Here is a 15,745-nt window from a genome sequence, read left to right as displayed (position 1 = left end):
CGTGCTGTTGGTGTTGGTAGTCTTCTAAATTCTATTGTTTTTGCCTTTTAGTTTAAGCGAAAGATCCCTGAATAAAATTTTCCCCAGTTTCCCTGAGGACTGCGTTGCTATCTCCTCCATGACTAATCTCTTGAAAAGCTCTGCTTTCTCCACCATTCTGTCATTATATGAGTCATTGGTTTGAACACATCTGGAGCACTGCGCCCAGTTCTGGTTCCTTCACATGATGGGTGATATAGGTGGCCTTGGGAAAAAGTTCCAAGGAGAACTACAAAAATGATTCCTACCTTAAAATACCTTAAGGAGGTGGGTCTACTTACTTTATCAGGTCGCCTCTAAGTCCACACTGTCATAGAGTCATAATGGCACAGAAGGAGGCCATTCAGCCCATCGAGTCCGTGCCAGCTCTTTGTAGAGCAATCCAGCCAGTCCCATTCCCCCGCTCTATCCCCGTAGCCCTGCAAGTTTATTTCCCTCAAGTGCCTACCCAGTCTCCCCTTGAAAACATTGAGCATCTCCGCTTCAACCACTTCCGTCGGCAGCGAATTCCAGGTCATCACTACTCGCTGCGTAAAAAAGTTTTTCCTCACGTCCCCCCTGTATCTCTTGCCCAAAACCTTAAATCTGTATCCCCTAGTCCTTGTACCATCAACTAGTGGGAACAGCCTTTCCCCGTCTAGCCTATCCAAACCCGCCATAATCTTGTACACCTCTAGCAAATCACTGCTCTAAAGGTTTATAAAATAATGAAAGGGCTGGATTTTTTCTCTCTTTTTGCCCCTCCCATGAGATTACATAGCTGTGGGGGAGTAGGAAGTGTCTAATCATAATATTCCACTCTGCGGGGAAGGCATGATGGACCAGCTGGTCTTTTCCTGCCTGTTTTTATGTTCCTCAGGCAATATACATATATGGTCATTATATAGGCATTGACATGCCTCTGAATTATTTAATTGTGCAAGATACAGTATACAACAGTCATTTTGCGTATCTTTGAGGAGGCGCGTGCTTCAGGGCACTTCAGAAATAAAGCAATTAAATAGTAGTTTGACCTGATATTATTCTTGTAGTTCCCTTCCTTGATTCAGGAGCTTTGTTATAGTGATACTCTGTAGGACTCTGTGGATTATGGATAGGTACATAGAACCAAGATTTTAGGCAATAGCCATGGTCATCCAAGAGTCAGTTAGGGAGTCGAACAGCTTTTAAAGATGCAGAGAGGATTATCTCAAAATGAATGTCATGGGTTGACTCAGCAAAATATTCATTAGTATTTTGTGTATTGCATACTATCAAATATGTGATTTGTATCTGGTATGGCATTGTGTGATGGTGGAAGTACCTCCTAATAGGTGGACTCCACTATGCTCTGAACCTGTAGAAACCCTGTAGCTAAATAAAATTCTTCCTGCGTAAGTTATGTGTTGCTCTTTAGATTCCTGAAAATGTGTGGATCTGGATGTCCTCATTAGCTCCTCAATATACTTGGGCATTATGGTCTGTGAAATACTTGTCTAATCACATTCAGTGTCTGCAAAGAGCCGGTCATACAGAAACTAGGGCAGCTGTTCCCTTCACAGCTCCACAGCGCAAAGAGAATGTTTTTTTAAATTGCAACTATTAACGAAATGTCTCTGCTGAGGCAAAAGGGATGCAAACATTGTAAGGACAAAATATATATTTTTCTCAGTAAGTTCTCTGAATAAAGTACGGTTTTGTCCTTCAGAACTTCCTTTTCTTTCCTCGGTAAAGCATTGTAATACTTTTTAGAATTTAGTAATGAAGCTAAAGGAGTTTTTGCATGCTATTAGCATTTAAACTTAGATAATGCCTTGTCGTGCACGTAGATTAAAAGAACAATTAATGCAGAAAATGACTGGCTTAGTTTGGTCAGGTCCATTCTCTAATAATTGGAGTGTCAGTGTGAATTACTCTATTTATGGCTGTGTTTAATTCAGTTTGAACTGTGGTAATCACACTTAAAAGCAGGATTACTAGAGGGGAAAAAAAATTATCCAGAAGCTGTAATTAGGCCGTAACATTGCTGTAGACAGAATGATTCTTGTTTTTTAAGTCATTGGCCCATGCAAGCCTGCTATTCTGATAAGATTAAATTATTAGCTCTGACGACTAGATTGAACGACTAGTGCATCTTTTCTGATTTATTTTAATTTAATTCTACTTTCACTTTGTCACTATGATCCAGCCCCTGCTGAGAGTTTAGCAGGTATATCATTATAGACCTCACTGGATAAGGGAACAGTAGACTGAAAATTCAAAGCCTCCATTGCCAACCAAAAAGGCAAAAGTATTAACAACCTCAAAAAAATGTTCGATTTTCAAATCTAAATGAAGATCTTTAGCCATTGTGGCTCTCCGCTCAGACAATACTGTTAATATAGACAACATTGGTCCAGTAACCATTCTGTCATGCCCAGCATTCGGTTTCATTTGATTTTAACACCCTTAATCAAAGCATGTTGTGGCACATTATTGATTTTTTTGCTCGCTGCATGGCTGTAGCTAGTTGCTGTGTTTAAAGTGCCTAATCCCCTTTCTTAGCTGCTTCTGGTGCCCTTTATGTTGCTGTAATTTTGCAGGTACATTGTAAGAAAGCAAGAGAATGGCTAGCGAAACAGACAGGATTCCGGTCAACTGGACTGTCGAGCACAAGAGCTGACCTTTCTTCCTTAACTACCTCATTGTTGACAATTTATTGCATGACTATAATAACATTTCCTGCTATGTATTACTCTGATGTCCTCTGTGGCCAAATTGCTACAAATTTCCTCTGTGGTAATTGAAATAAATTAGCACGCTATAGTGAAGATCTCTGCAATACTGACCTACTTGTCAATGATCAAAACTTAATTTGTTAATTTAAAAAAAAATATTGTTCTATTGTTTCTCTTTCACATTGACATATATGTCTGGCAAATTATTTATAGAGTGCTTCTTTAATGGCATTTTGTAACCTGGCAACAGATTAGAAATCGCTTCTCTGAACCCACATCCATCGATCACAGACAGCACTTGCATATTTTCTGCAATAAAATTTTCTACAAGGTCAGTGAACCTAGACCTCTCCTTTGAGTATGTGACAGCTACATTAAATTTTGCAGTACTGTTTTTCATTTTTGTTTTGATTATTTCCCTTTTACATCAGTGCAATAAATTCCCATTGGGTTTGAACAGAAGTTGCTTGTTTCCTAAAAACATCCCATCCATGTTATATCACATCTCTCCTCCCGCCGCCTCCCCCCCCCCCGCCGTGATCTCCTGACCCCTCCTCCCCCGTGATCTCCTGACCCCTCCTCCCCTGTGATCGCCTGACCCCCTCCTCCCCCGTGATCTTTTGAACCCCTCTACGACCTCTTGACTCCCCCGGTGATCTTTTGCCCCCCGCTTTGGTGAGCTCTTGCCGCTCTTGCCCCCCCCCCCCCCAATCTCTCTCTTCCAATTCTTTGGGGGGGGGGTAAGTGGCTAAATATTTCTACACAATCACTGACTTCAATGTTGCCAATCGCTGTCAAAATTATATTTTCTTTTCTCCCAACCAACTGGAGTGAGTGAATTCTTAAAACTCATTTTTTTTTAATGATGTTTCATGCTGAGTTTTAACAGCAGTATGTGAATAATGATGAAAAAAGCTCAGCTGGTGTTGTGTATATACTGTTGTTGAGTTTTATTGGACCATTTTTCCTAACTGAGCCTAAGAAAATAAATAAAGTTTATCCAGCTTGATGACATTTGAGAGGAATGTGTGTCATTTGGTGCATAACAATTAAGCACAACGGCGTAAGAGTTTAGGGAAATGATCGCTACTGGGCAGAGTCCACGGGGGGAATTTTAACCACCCACGTGACCTCTTGCCGTCCCGCGATCGCTTGACCTCTGCCCCTCCCCGCGCACGATCTCTCCCTCCACCCCGGTTCCCAAGTGCAGCCTTGGACAGCAGGCTTTCCCGCCAGGCAGCCAGCCGGATGGCTGGCTGCCCGGCAGAAAACTGAGTAAAAACAAATTCTAATTCAGCAGGACCTCTGGTTTCCCAGCTGCTGACAGGCTTCCTCCTCGCTTTCTCATAAATATCAGGGACCATATCTTCTTTTAAGTAGGTATTAAATAGTTACTTGAAGTAGAGAAATAGTGACGGGTATGGGAACACGCAGCAGAGTGGAATTCAACGAGGTGGCTTGTGAGAAAACCACTGGCACAGACTTTATGGGCGAAATGGCCTGTTACTATGTTGTAAGATTCTAGTCTGGAACCATGGGATAAGAGGACCCTCACTCTTTTTAAAAAGTTTTTAAAAATAATAACATTTAATGCCACAAAGATTGCTAAAGAGAACACCTGCATTTCTGGCATTTTCTGTTTTTAAAATGGGTTAGACAGGAGTAAATAACAACAGAAAATGCTGGAAAAACGCAGCAGGCCAGGCAACATCCGTGGAGAGAGAAATAGAGTCAACGTTTCAGGTCGAAACCCTTCGTCAGGACTGAAAAAACACAGGACATGAAACAGATTAAACGGCCAGTTTGGGGGCTGGGAAATGGGGATGAAAGAATAGGAGTAGCTGTTTTCCATAAAATAACAAGCCCCAGTACAGCCTTTGTAGCAATATGCTTGCTAAGTTATTCCAGTTGAATGCACTATACACGGCTGCCTATTTCCTGTCGTGCACCCAGTTCTGCTTTCCCACCAGCCCTGTCCTCACTGACCTAAACTGGCTCCGAGTCACCCAACACCTCAAATATAAAATTCTCATCTGCATATTTAAATCCTTTCATGGCCTTGCCCTCCCAAGCTCTGTAATCTCTTCCAACCCTACAACCCCATCTCATATTATCTGGCCCTCTAACTCTCGCCTTTACATAGTATTTACAGCACAGAAACAGGCCATTTGGTCCAACAGGTCCATATTGGTGCTTATGCCCCACACGAGCCTACACCCACCCTACTTCATCTAACCCCATCAACATACCCTTCTATTCCTTTCTCCCTTATGTGCAACCTTCCTCTCTTTGCCCCACCATTGGGCTGCCTAGACTCTGGAATGCCTTCCTTAAGCTTTTGCTCCTTCAAACCCAACTCTTTACCAAGCTTTTGGTTACCTCCCTGACCCCCACCCCACCAAATTCTGCTTCTTTGGCTTTCATTTTTCTGATTATGCCTCTGTGAAGCACCTTGGGACATTTTGCCATGAGCTAACAATACAGATCTTGGGGTGGTTTCAGAGGGCGGGGCTAAGGAATAGGCCATACAAGACATATTGTACCGATGGGATACAGTGGTCATGATTTCCCGCAGTGGAAACAGCATAGTCATTCACTGGAACTAGTTTACCACTCACCAGTAGCAAATGTTCTTGCTACCACCAGGATTAGATTGTCTCTTATCTCTAAGCATTGCTTGTGCTTTTCTCTTTCCTTGGCTCGGTGTCTAGTTTTTTAAATTATCCCTCTGAACGGCTGTGGCATTTTTCTACATTAAAAATGCTATATAAATGAAAATTATTGTTCTTGTTGAGAGCTAATTGTGAGGTAATGATGACGGAGAATAAGCCACATTGAATCCTGCTTATCGCACTGCCATCAAAATATCCTAGCCTCTGCAGGCATTATCTTGGAATTCTGATCTGTCCTTCTTGGAGCAATGATGTGTGGCATAAAATATTTTTTTATTTTTTAACTTAAAAAAAAGAGGGGAGAAAGGATGCATCAGTTCAAATTGTGCTTACTTGAGCAAAATTACTGTCTGATATTTCTTGGTGATCTCAGTGCCAGATGAAGAAAATATCCAAAACAGTATAGAAGATCTGGTCAGCAGACATTAGCAGTTGTTTTGGAAATGTAATTGCTGAATAAGATTAGGATTTCAGCTGGATGTTAATTTACGAGCAGTAAATCTGTTGCATCCCTAGTTGCCTGGAGAACATGATGGTGGGCCTTCTTTTTAACCCACTTTTCTTTGTAGCAGTTTGATACAACTGAGTGGCTTGCTAGATCACTTATGGGAACAGTTAAGAGTCAAACGGAGTCATATATATAGACCTGGTAAGGACGGTGGTTTTTTTTCCCCATAAGGACATTAGTGAACCAGTTGGGTTTTTATGACGATTACCAGCTTCTTATTTCCAGATTTTAAGAACTGAATTCGTAAATACTTGAAGGAGAAAAAATTGCAGGGATATGGGGAAAGAACAAAGGACTAAGTGGATTGCTCTTCGAAAGAGCTGGCATGGGCTGAAGGGCCTCCTTCTGTGCTGTACTATTCTATCATTCTGCTGCTCTCTCAGATGAAAATTAAGATCATAGAGCAAGCACAGTTGGTCAGTTAGTTCAAATGCTGTATCCCTGGTAGTGTAGCAGCCTTCACTATCCTCTGCTGGGCCAATCAATCCACAATTGCACAGGTCACTGGATCTTCCAAGGCTGTAGAATTTGACATCTGACTCAAGTAAATCCCAGTTGGTGTTGCAAGTTTGGTCTTGAAGAGCAATTTATGTTTACATTTGTTGGGGGACATTATTTTGGCATATTGACTGTGAAGGAGCATTTGTGCAAATTCTAACAACATCAAGAAACAACATTCTGTGGGCCTTCTAGCACACCTGTGAAACAAAGTTGCACAAGCTATATATACTAATGTAGCACCAAAGAGCTACTACTTAGGATTTTAGTGATTGAGGCCAAACCATCTTATTCCTCTCTCTTCCCCTGTCTCCCTGAATGATTCATATTTACAAGTTATGGGGCTGTCGACTCAATTATTTGCAGACTTCTGTCCATGCCACTTTTATGGTGGCCACTAGGAGGTGCACACGAGTAGGTCAGGGTGACTTATCTTCCTTCTCGCTCTGGTAAAGCTGGCATTTATCACCCATCCCTAGTTGCCCTGAGAACGTGGTGGTGGGCCTTCATTTTAACCCACTTTTCTTTGTAGCAGTTTGATACAACTGAGTGGCTTGCTGGATCACTTAAGAGAGCAGTTAAGAGTCAACCACTTTGCTGTAGGAACGGAGTCCTATTACCAGAACCTGGTAAGGATGGTGGTTTTTTCACTAACGGACGCTAGTGAACCAGTTGGGTTTTTATGACAATCGACAGCTTTATGGTCACTTTTACCAGCTTTTTATTTCCAGATCTTAAAAACTGAATTCTTAAATACTTAAAGGAGAAAAAATTGCAGGGATATGGGGAAAGAACGGTCGAGTGGGATTAACTGGATTGCTCTTCGAAAGAGCAGGCGCTGACTCGATGGGCCAAAGGGCGTCTTCTGTGCTGTACTATTCTACGATTCTAATTCAAATTCTCAAAGTGCCATGATGGGATTTGAACTCGCATTCTCTAGATTATTAGTTCAGACCTCTAGATTAACAATCCATTAACATACACTACCGTACCCAAACAATTAGCTTCTTTTCGATAACTTTTCTTGATGGCAAGACTTTGGTATGGAACGATAGAGAAATGGCAGAAATATTAAATAATTATTTTGCTTCAGTATTTACCAGAGAGATAGAACTGGTGGACATGACATTGGATGATATTAGTAATGAGATAAGTGCATTTAAAATTGAAAAAAAAGGGATATATTAAATAAATAAATTAATTAAACTCAGAGGATAAAACCCCTGGTCCATATGGATTGCATCCACGCATTTTAAAAGAATCTAGGGAAGAGATAGCAGAGCATTACTACGCATATTTAATAATTCGTTAGAAAAAGGTATAGTGCCAGAGGACTGGCAGATAGCTAACGTAATACCAATATTTAAGAAGGGGGATAGAACATGTCCAGGGAACTATAGGCCAGTCAGCTTAACATCGGTGGTAGGAAAAATAATGGAATCCCTACTAAAGGAGAAAATAGAAGAACATCTAGAAACCAAAAATATAATAATGAATAGTCAACATGGATTTCAAAAGGGAAAGTCTTGCTTGACCAACCTTATTGAATTTTTTGAAGACGTAACAGAGAGAGTAGACAATGGAAATGCAGTAGATGTAATTTATCTGGATTTTCAAAAGGCCTTCGATAAGGTACCCCATAATAGACTAATGAATAAGGTCAGATAATGCGGAGTCAGGGGACAAGTAGCAGAATGGATTGCTGGCTGGCTTCAGGACAGAAAGCAGAGTGGGAGTAAAGGGTAGCTATTCACAGTGGCAGAAGGTGGGTAGTGGTGTTCCACAAGTATCAGTGCTGGAACCACTGCTGTTCATGATTTACATTAACGATTTAGACATTACATTACAGTTCTAAACTGTGACATCAGCGCCGACCTGTATGGCTGCTGTTTTATGAGCTCCTCCCCAACTGGTATTTTAATGTTGTATTTAATGTTGTATTTTAATATATCGTACTGTTAGTTTTTTAGTATTCTACTGTTTAGTATTTAGCATTCTAGTTTTAGTATTAGTAGTTTAGTTGGTTTTTAAAAAAATATTCTACTGTTTAACCAACCTGTATGGCTCATGAGGGTAGCCGCTGTTTTACGAGCTTGTCCACAACTTTCCACTTTATTTATCATTTTATTTTATTGTTATTAAACAATTTTGTAAGTACTGTTTCTTCACTTATCCGCTACGACCGTTGATCACTTCTGGACATAAGATCGTCCGGAGATATAGGACCTACCCCCGATTTTTCGAACTGGGATTCTGCTGCTACTACCATCTACCCTCCCACCTTCTTACCTGACTTCATTCCTGTGATCGGGAAGCGACGACGGCGCAAACGGGGCAGACGAGCAGGTGCATTAGTGAAGCTGAGGCGACATGAACACCATCCCGCCCCTTCCGAGTATTCTCCTGGCGAATGTGCAGTCACTGGACAATAAGCTGGACGAACTCAGGGGGAGGCTCACCTTCCAGTGAGACATTAAGAACTGCAACGTCTTGATTTTTACTGAGACTTGGCTTGATCCATCGACACCGGCTTCGGCCATTCAACCAGAGGGATTCAACATTCACCGGCTAGACCGAACAAAGGACTCGGGGAAGAATAGAGGGGGTGGAGTATGCTTTATGATCAACAATTCTTGGTGTTCCGACGTGGAACTACTTACATCTTGTTCACCCGATCTTGAACACCTGATGATCAAATGCCGACCCTTCTACCTCCCGAGAGAGTTCTCATCCGTGATCATTACAGCGGTGTATATTCCACCACAGGCCGACGCAAATACAGCACTAAACGAGCTGTATGGGACCATTAGCAGGCTTGAAACTTCCCATCCAGAGGCTGCATTCATCGTGGCTGGCGATTTCAACAAAGCCAATCTGAAGAAAGTACTGCCTAAATACCATCAGCATATCACCTGCCCAACGCGAGCCAAGAACACACTAGATCACGTTTACACTCCGTTCCAGGATGGATACAAGGCCCTCCCCTGCCCTCCCTTCGGCAAATCAGATCACGACTCCATCCTGCTGCTACCCACCTGTAGGCAGAAACTGAAACAGGAAAAGCCTGTGATGAGATCTCTACAACGGTGGTCAGATCAATCAGATGCTATGTTACAAGACTGTTTTGATTCCACTGACTGGGATATGTTCCGGAATGCCTCGGACAATGACATCAACACATATACAGATTCAGTCATTAGTTTCATAAACAAGTGCATAGATGACGTTGTTCCGAGGACTGTTGTATGAACATTTCCCAACCAGAAACCATGGGTAAATGGCGATATCCGTGCTATGCTAAAAGCACAGTCCATCGCATTCAACTCTGGGAACATAGATGAGTACAAGAAATCAAAGTACGAGCTAAGAAAAACCATCCGGACGAGCTTAACACTTTTTACGCCCGGTTTGGGGCCAACAACAACTGGCCTGTTACAAGGGCGCCCGCGGCTCAGGACGACCGGGTCTTCTCAATCTCCGTGGCTGATGTGAGCAAGACTTTTAAGAGAGTGAACACCCACAAAGCACCCAGTCCAGATGGAATCCCTGGGCGTGTCCTTAGAGCATGCGCTGACCAGCTGGCAGCCGTGTTCACGGATATATTCAACCATTCACTGTACCAGTCTGTAGTCCCCACCTGCTTCACGATGACATCGGTTATTCCAGTCCCCAAAAAAACAAAAGTAACCTGTTTAAACGACGACCGCCCCATAGCACTCACTTCTGTCATCATGAAGTGCTTTGAGAGGCTGGTCAAAACCCACATCAACTCCTTACTAACTGACACACTGGACCCACTCCAATTTGCTTACCGCCCAAAAAGATCTAGGGATGATGCCATCGCCACTGTACTGCACACTGCCTTATCACACCTGCATAAGAGGAACACCTATGTGAGAATGTTGTTCATTGATTATAGTTCAGCATTCAATACCATTATCCCCTCCAAGCTTGTCAACAAGCTCAGTGAGCTAGGACTTAACACCTCCCTATGCAACTGGATCCTGGACTTCCTGACGGGCAGACCCCAGGTGGTGAAAATAGGCAGTAACACCTCCTCAACACTCATCCTGAACACGGGAGCTCCCCAGGGTTGTGTGCTCAGCCCCCTTCTGTACTCCCTGTTTACTCACGATTGCGTGGCCACGCACAACTCCAATTCCATCATCAAGTTTGCTGATGACACTACCATTGTAGGTCTGATCACAGATGGCGACGAGACAGGCTACAGGGAGGAGGTAAGAGCCCTAGGAGAATGGTGCAAGTACAACAACCTCTCCCTCAACATCAGCAAAACAAAGGAGATGATCGTGGATTACAGGAAGCGGCAGGGGGAGGAACACACCCCAATCTACATCGGAGGGGCTGAGGTGGAGAGGGTCAGCAGCTTCAAATTCCTGGGTGTATTCATTACGGAGGACTTAACGTGGTCACATCACATCGACGTCGTAACGAAGAAGGCATGCCAACGCCTGTTCTTCCTCAGGAGACTGAAGAAATTTGGAATGGCCCCCCAGATTCTCACCAACTTCTACCGGTGCACCATCGAGAGTATCCTGTCCGGCTGCATCACTACCTGATATGGCAACTGCACCGCCACAGACCGCAAGGCTCTACAGATGGTGGTGAAAGCTGCACAACATACTATAGGAATTAAACTACCTGCTGTCCAGGATATCTACCCCGAGAGGTGCCGGGGGAAGGCGCTGAGAATCATTAAAGACGCGAGCCACCCCAGCCACAACCTCTTCGCCCTGCTCCCGTCCGGTAAGAGATACCGAAGCATACGGTCTCGTACCAGCAGGTTTCGAAACAGCTTCTACCCCCAGGCCATAAGACTCATGAACGTATAATTTATTATTATTTATTACTGTTTTATTTATTATTACTGTATTTCTATTAGTATTTTTATCATTGTTATGCCATATTTATTCCAATGTTGGGAGGACTCGTAAAAATCAACATTTCATTGTGCAGTACACACGTCTGCTGCATATATGACAAATAAAATTGAATTGAATTGAATAGACTTAGGAATCAAAAACACAATTTCTAAAATTGCAGATGACACCAAATTGGCGGGGGGGGGGGATAGTCAATACTGAGGAGGACTGCAACAAGTTACAGGAGGACATTAATAAACTTGCAGAATGGGCATATAATTGGCAAATGAAGTTCTACACATAAATGTAAGGTAGTGCATTTTGGTAGGAAGAATAGTGAGGTCACTTATCACTTGGAAGGTGCGACTCTAGGTAGGGTCGAGGAACAAAGGGATCTAGGAGTACAAATACACAAATCACAAAGTTGCAACACTGGTTAGCAAGGTGATAAAAAAAGCAAACCAAGCACTAGGGTTTATTTCTAGAGGTATAGAATTGAAAAGTAGAGAAGTAATGCTAAACCTGTATCAAAATTTGGTTAGACCACACAGTTCTGGTCACCATATTATAAAAAGGATATAGAGGCACTGGAGAGGTTGCAGAGAAGATTTACAAGGATGATACCAAAAATGCGATGGTATACATATCTTTTCTCTTGAAAAAAGAAGGCTGAGAGGTGACCTAATCTCTTTAAAATTATGAAAAATTTTGATAGAGTGGATACAGAGAGAATGTTTTCACTTGTGGGGAAGAGCATAACTAGAGGACATCAATATAAGATAGTCAGCAAGAAATCCAATAGGGAATTCAGAAGAAACTTCTTTACCCAAAGAGTGGTGAGAATGTGGAACTCGCTATCACAGGGAGTGGTTGAAGCAAATAGTATGGCTGCATTTAAGGGGAGGCTAGACAAGCATATGAGGGGAAAAGGGAATAGAGGGTCATGCTGATAGATTTAGTTGAGGAAAGACGGGAGGAGGCTCAAGTGGAGCATAAACGCCAGCGTGGACTGGTTGGGCTGAATGGCCTGTTTCTGTGCTGTATAGCCCATGTAATCCTATGAACTCATGAAGTGTAATTTCATGCATTGCACCACACCTCCCACACCAGACTTCAAAACAAATTATTGAGAAATATATTTTAGTAGGAAGTTTAAATAGAAAAGACCTTTTGTAAATTGCATTCACTAGCACAGCTTTTATTCTACAGGTAAATGGAATTTCAAATATTAATTATTTACTGAGGGATATTCATATCTTAAGATTTATGAAGCCCCAGTTGATAAGCAATGCCAGAGTGCTGATGTTTGTTTTGCTGTATAAAAGGTTTGAATCACATCTTTCACTAAACTAGTATTATTACCTAATTTTCCACTCATTATGCCCAGTATAGCAAGAACTTCATATTGTTTAGAAATATTTACACAAACTCGTAGGAAGTATTTTGTGAATTTATTTTAAATTCAATTTCCCCCCCGTTAGGCTTCCAGTTCTTCGTGAGCCTCCTTCAATTAGGATTATGAATAGTGGAGGCGGTAGATGTCTCAGTACTCACTAGTTATCGGGAGATTTCCTTCAGTTGGGTGTATTGAGTCCTGTTCGCTCTTACTCTTCTGATGCAGCTGTACATCACTTCATACTGTTCTAACAGACAGCTTAGCTGAAAGCTAACGAAACTATCGCATCACAGAGCAATTAGTTCAAATGGATATTTGTGTGTCAGACAGAAACAAATGACAAGCTTGTCCTGGTCAAACTTAATAGGAGTCATGAATGTAGAGCAACAGCAGGATAATTTGAAATTGGCAACTGCTGTATGTGGTTTCCATAACAACATGAACAATAATCAACACTGATTTACCCCAATAAATTAAGAGTGGGTCAATTCTGATGGGTGCAGACTTTTATATTCTGCAATCTGAGTAAAATTTAACTCGATACCAAATTGTCTGGAAAAGTTGATCAGTGAATGATGTATTGAACATTCATCGGCTCCGTTAGCATTCTTCAATCGTGTACTGCTAAATTTTTGTAGCATGCTGTGGAGCTATAATTCTAGACATTGCAAAACAAATATATTAAATAGATTAAAAACTTCCAGCCCGGTAGTTTTGTGCAGAATAATTCTACTCCCTCTGATGGCCAGGTGTGTGACCAATAGCTTTCCAGTTGCGCCAATTAAGGCAGCTTGATATCTTCCATTGGCATGAAACAGCCACGATTGAATCGAATGTAATTAAACTAAATATCAATGAAAGCCTTGAAATTAATTTGAATCGAAGAAGCTCATCCTCGAACAGTAAGTCAAATAATATTTTCTTGTGGTATACATAACATATACAAGAGAAAATGGTTTATAAGTCATCCCTATGCAAGCTTTTATTATCTGCAAACTGGGGAGTGAGGAATCAGTCCATGTTGATGGAAAAATTTAATATTACAGTTATTTTATAGTAACTAAAGTCAGCTCCTACCTGGTGACAGAAGACGGCAAATAACAGCTAGAGAAAAGTCAGCAGCACCAAGTTTCCAGCTGAAGGGGAGTGTGGCAGTGGCAAGTAGCAATAGGGGAGATCCCAAAAAAAAGTAAGAAAGAAGCGTTCTGGCATCTAACTCCCCTGGCAATCCAACGAGCACAAAGATCCTATGATCCACTTACCTGAAGACAAGGTCCCCTTTAAATAAGGAAATATAGGAAAATAGGAACAGGGGAAGGCCATTCAGCCCCTCGAGTCTGTTCTGCTCTTCAATTTTGCAAAAAACTTTTTAAGTTTGAAGGCTAAAGATTAATTTGTGAAATACAGCTGATTTTATTTTTGACCGTAAACCTGTAAAGGCTTAAATTGTAATTTTTTTGAAGATTAACTGAATGTCCATCCTCAGTGGCTTCGAGAGACCAATCTAACTAGGTTTTACTGGCAAGTTGAGCACTGGGTGGGACGTCCACGATTTAGTGTCAAAATGGCGTTCGGGTCCTTATTGTGCCATAGCGCCCCGATTTGCATGTATTCATGAGGCCCACACCTGCCTCTGGTGGACGTTTCAGCCCACTCAGAAAAGTGTGCAGTTAAGATGGTGCGGGCGGCAGCGTGTTGGGAACATAGCAAAAAGTGCTCTATTCCTAATTTAACCACCTGCCCCATCCCATTCCTGTTGGCTGGGAAGAGTTAAAATTGGGCCTATTGTCTTTGAACCATATTCTTGCCCCCCCGACACACTTTTATGCGTGCATAGACTTGTTACATATTGTCCTAAAGTAGTGGTTTAGGGTGGAGGTCAGTGTTCACTTTCTGGATTACATGATATGCATGTATGCCTCTTACACACCTTACTTAGATTATAGGGTTAGTACATATTAAAATGCATGTTAACTGAGCACCGGAGGACTAAAATGGTCCTTTATAATTCAAGGTTAAAGGAAACAATCATAGAATAATATTATTGAGAATATCCCCACAATTTCTGAGGTCAAAATTGCTGGAAAGATTGTAATAATGTAAAAAGATGCAGGATTACTGAAATCAGTTGGGTGGTGATTCTAAGATGCTGTGTGGATCACTTATACTCAAGAAGAGTCAGTATCTGATATCTTCAGCATTGAACATATCAATTGGTGCATGTGTACCTCTGGATATATGTAGTTGGGAGGCTCATGTCTTCGGAACAGTTTATGGTACCATGGAGCAACATTTGGAAGAGGTGAAGCATCGGTATTCGAAGTTGGTGAGGCAAGTGGATGATCTTGGCAACAACAACAGTATTCATTTTGGTAACAGAGTTGAAATTGCTGATTCATTGACCTGGATTTTGCATTAATAATAATGGTGAGGCTAACGGCATTCACCGTTATAACAGGGTAAATCGGACAGCAACTTCTGGCATCCGCACATGCGCAGTTAAACGCGCAAATCCAGAAATTGACAGAAATATCCTGCTCCTCCACAGGTGCGCTGTTGTAGTCCTCGCCAATAGACTTGGCACTGAAGTGAATGCGACAGCATGAACTTGGGGTACTTGCCCACTAGTTCCTCACTAAAAATGACTGAAAAAGTTAGGGCTGGTGCATTGAGGAGTAAGTGAGTTTTCAGTGGCGTGACAAGTGATCATTACTGATGAATAACCTCTCTGGCCCTGAAAATTTAATTTTACAAGAGTGCAGTCTTGTCGCCCCAGAAGAAAATTAGTGTTGGAGATTTTTTTTTTAAATTAAAAATAAACGTTTTTTTTAACTTCTTCTGTCTGTCTTTTTTTATCCCTCTCGCTTAATCCCATCTGTATTTCCCAATCTTTATTTTGCTTTCTGTACATCATTTAAATCTAATTTATATTTCCTGGTTTAGACTCTGCAGGCTGGATTTTCCCTACGGAGGCGGGATGGCGGCGGGAGAGCTGGTTGGCAGGTTCCGGTCCCGCTCCCGTCTGCAGCCGCTCTCTCAAAAAAACATTTCCG

The 15,745-nt window shown here is 41.9% G+C and overlaps 1 protein-coding gene across 4 annotated transcripts in view; it reads left to right on the top strand.

The window, feature by feature from the left end:
- Positions 1-15,745, top strand: part of LOC147111948 (coiled-coil domain-containing protein 169-like) — a 108,813-nt gene that overhangs the window by 33,653 nt on the left and 59,415 nt on the right. Inside the window, exon 6 of one of the 4 annotated variants that reach the window (XR_015079784.1) lies at positions 2,986-3,836. The exons of the other annotated variants lie outside the window; for them this stretch is intronic. The gene's annotated coding sequence lies outside the window, so the exon portion shown is untranslated. Of the gene's footprint in view, positions 1-2,985; positions 3,837-15,745 lie in introns of those variants that run through there. 4 annotated transcript variants of the gene reach the window in all.

Source organism: Somniosus microcephalus, chromosome 10 (genome assembly GCF_052327205.1).
Source record: "Somniosus microcephalus isolate GS21.2 chromosome 10, FLI_Smic_1.0, whole genome shotgun sequence".
NCBI lineage: Eukaryota > Metazoa > Chordata > Chondrichthyes > Squaliformes > Somniosidae > Somniosus > Somniosus microcephalus.
Note: the sequence above shows the minus strand (reverse complement) of the source record. Positions and strands in the feature narration are given on the sequence as shown.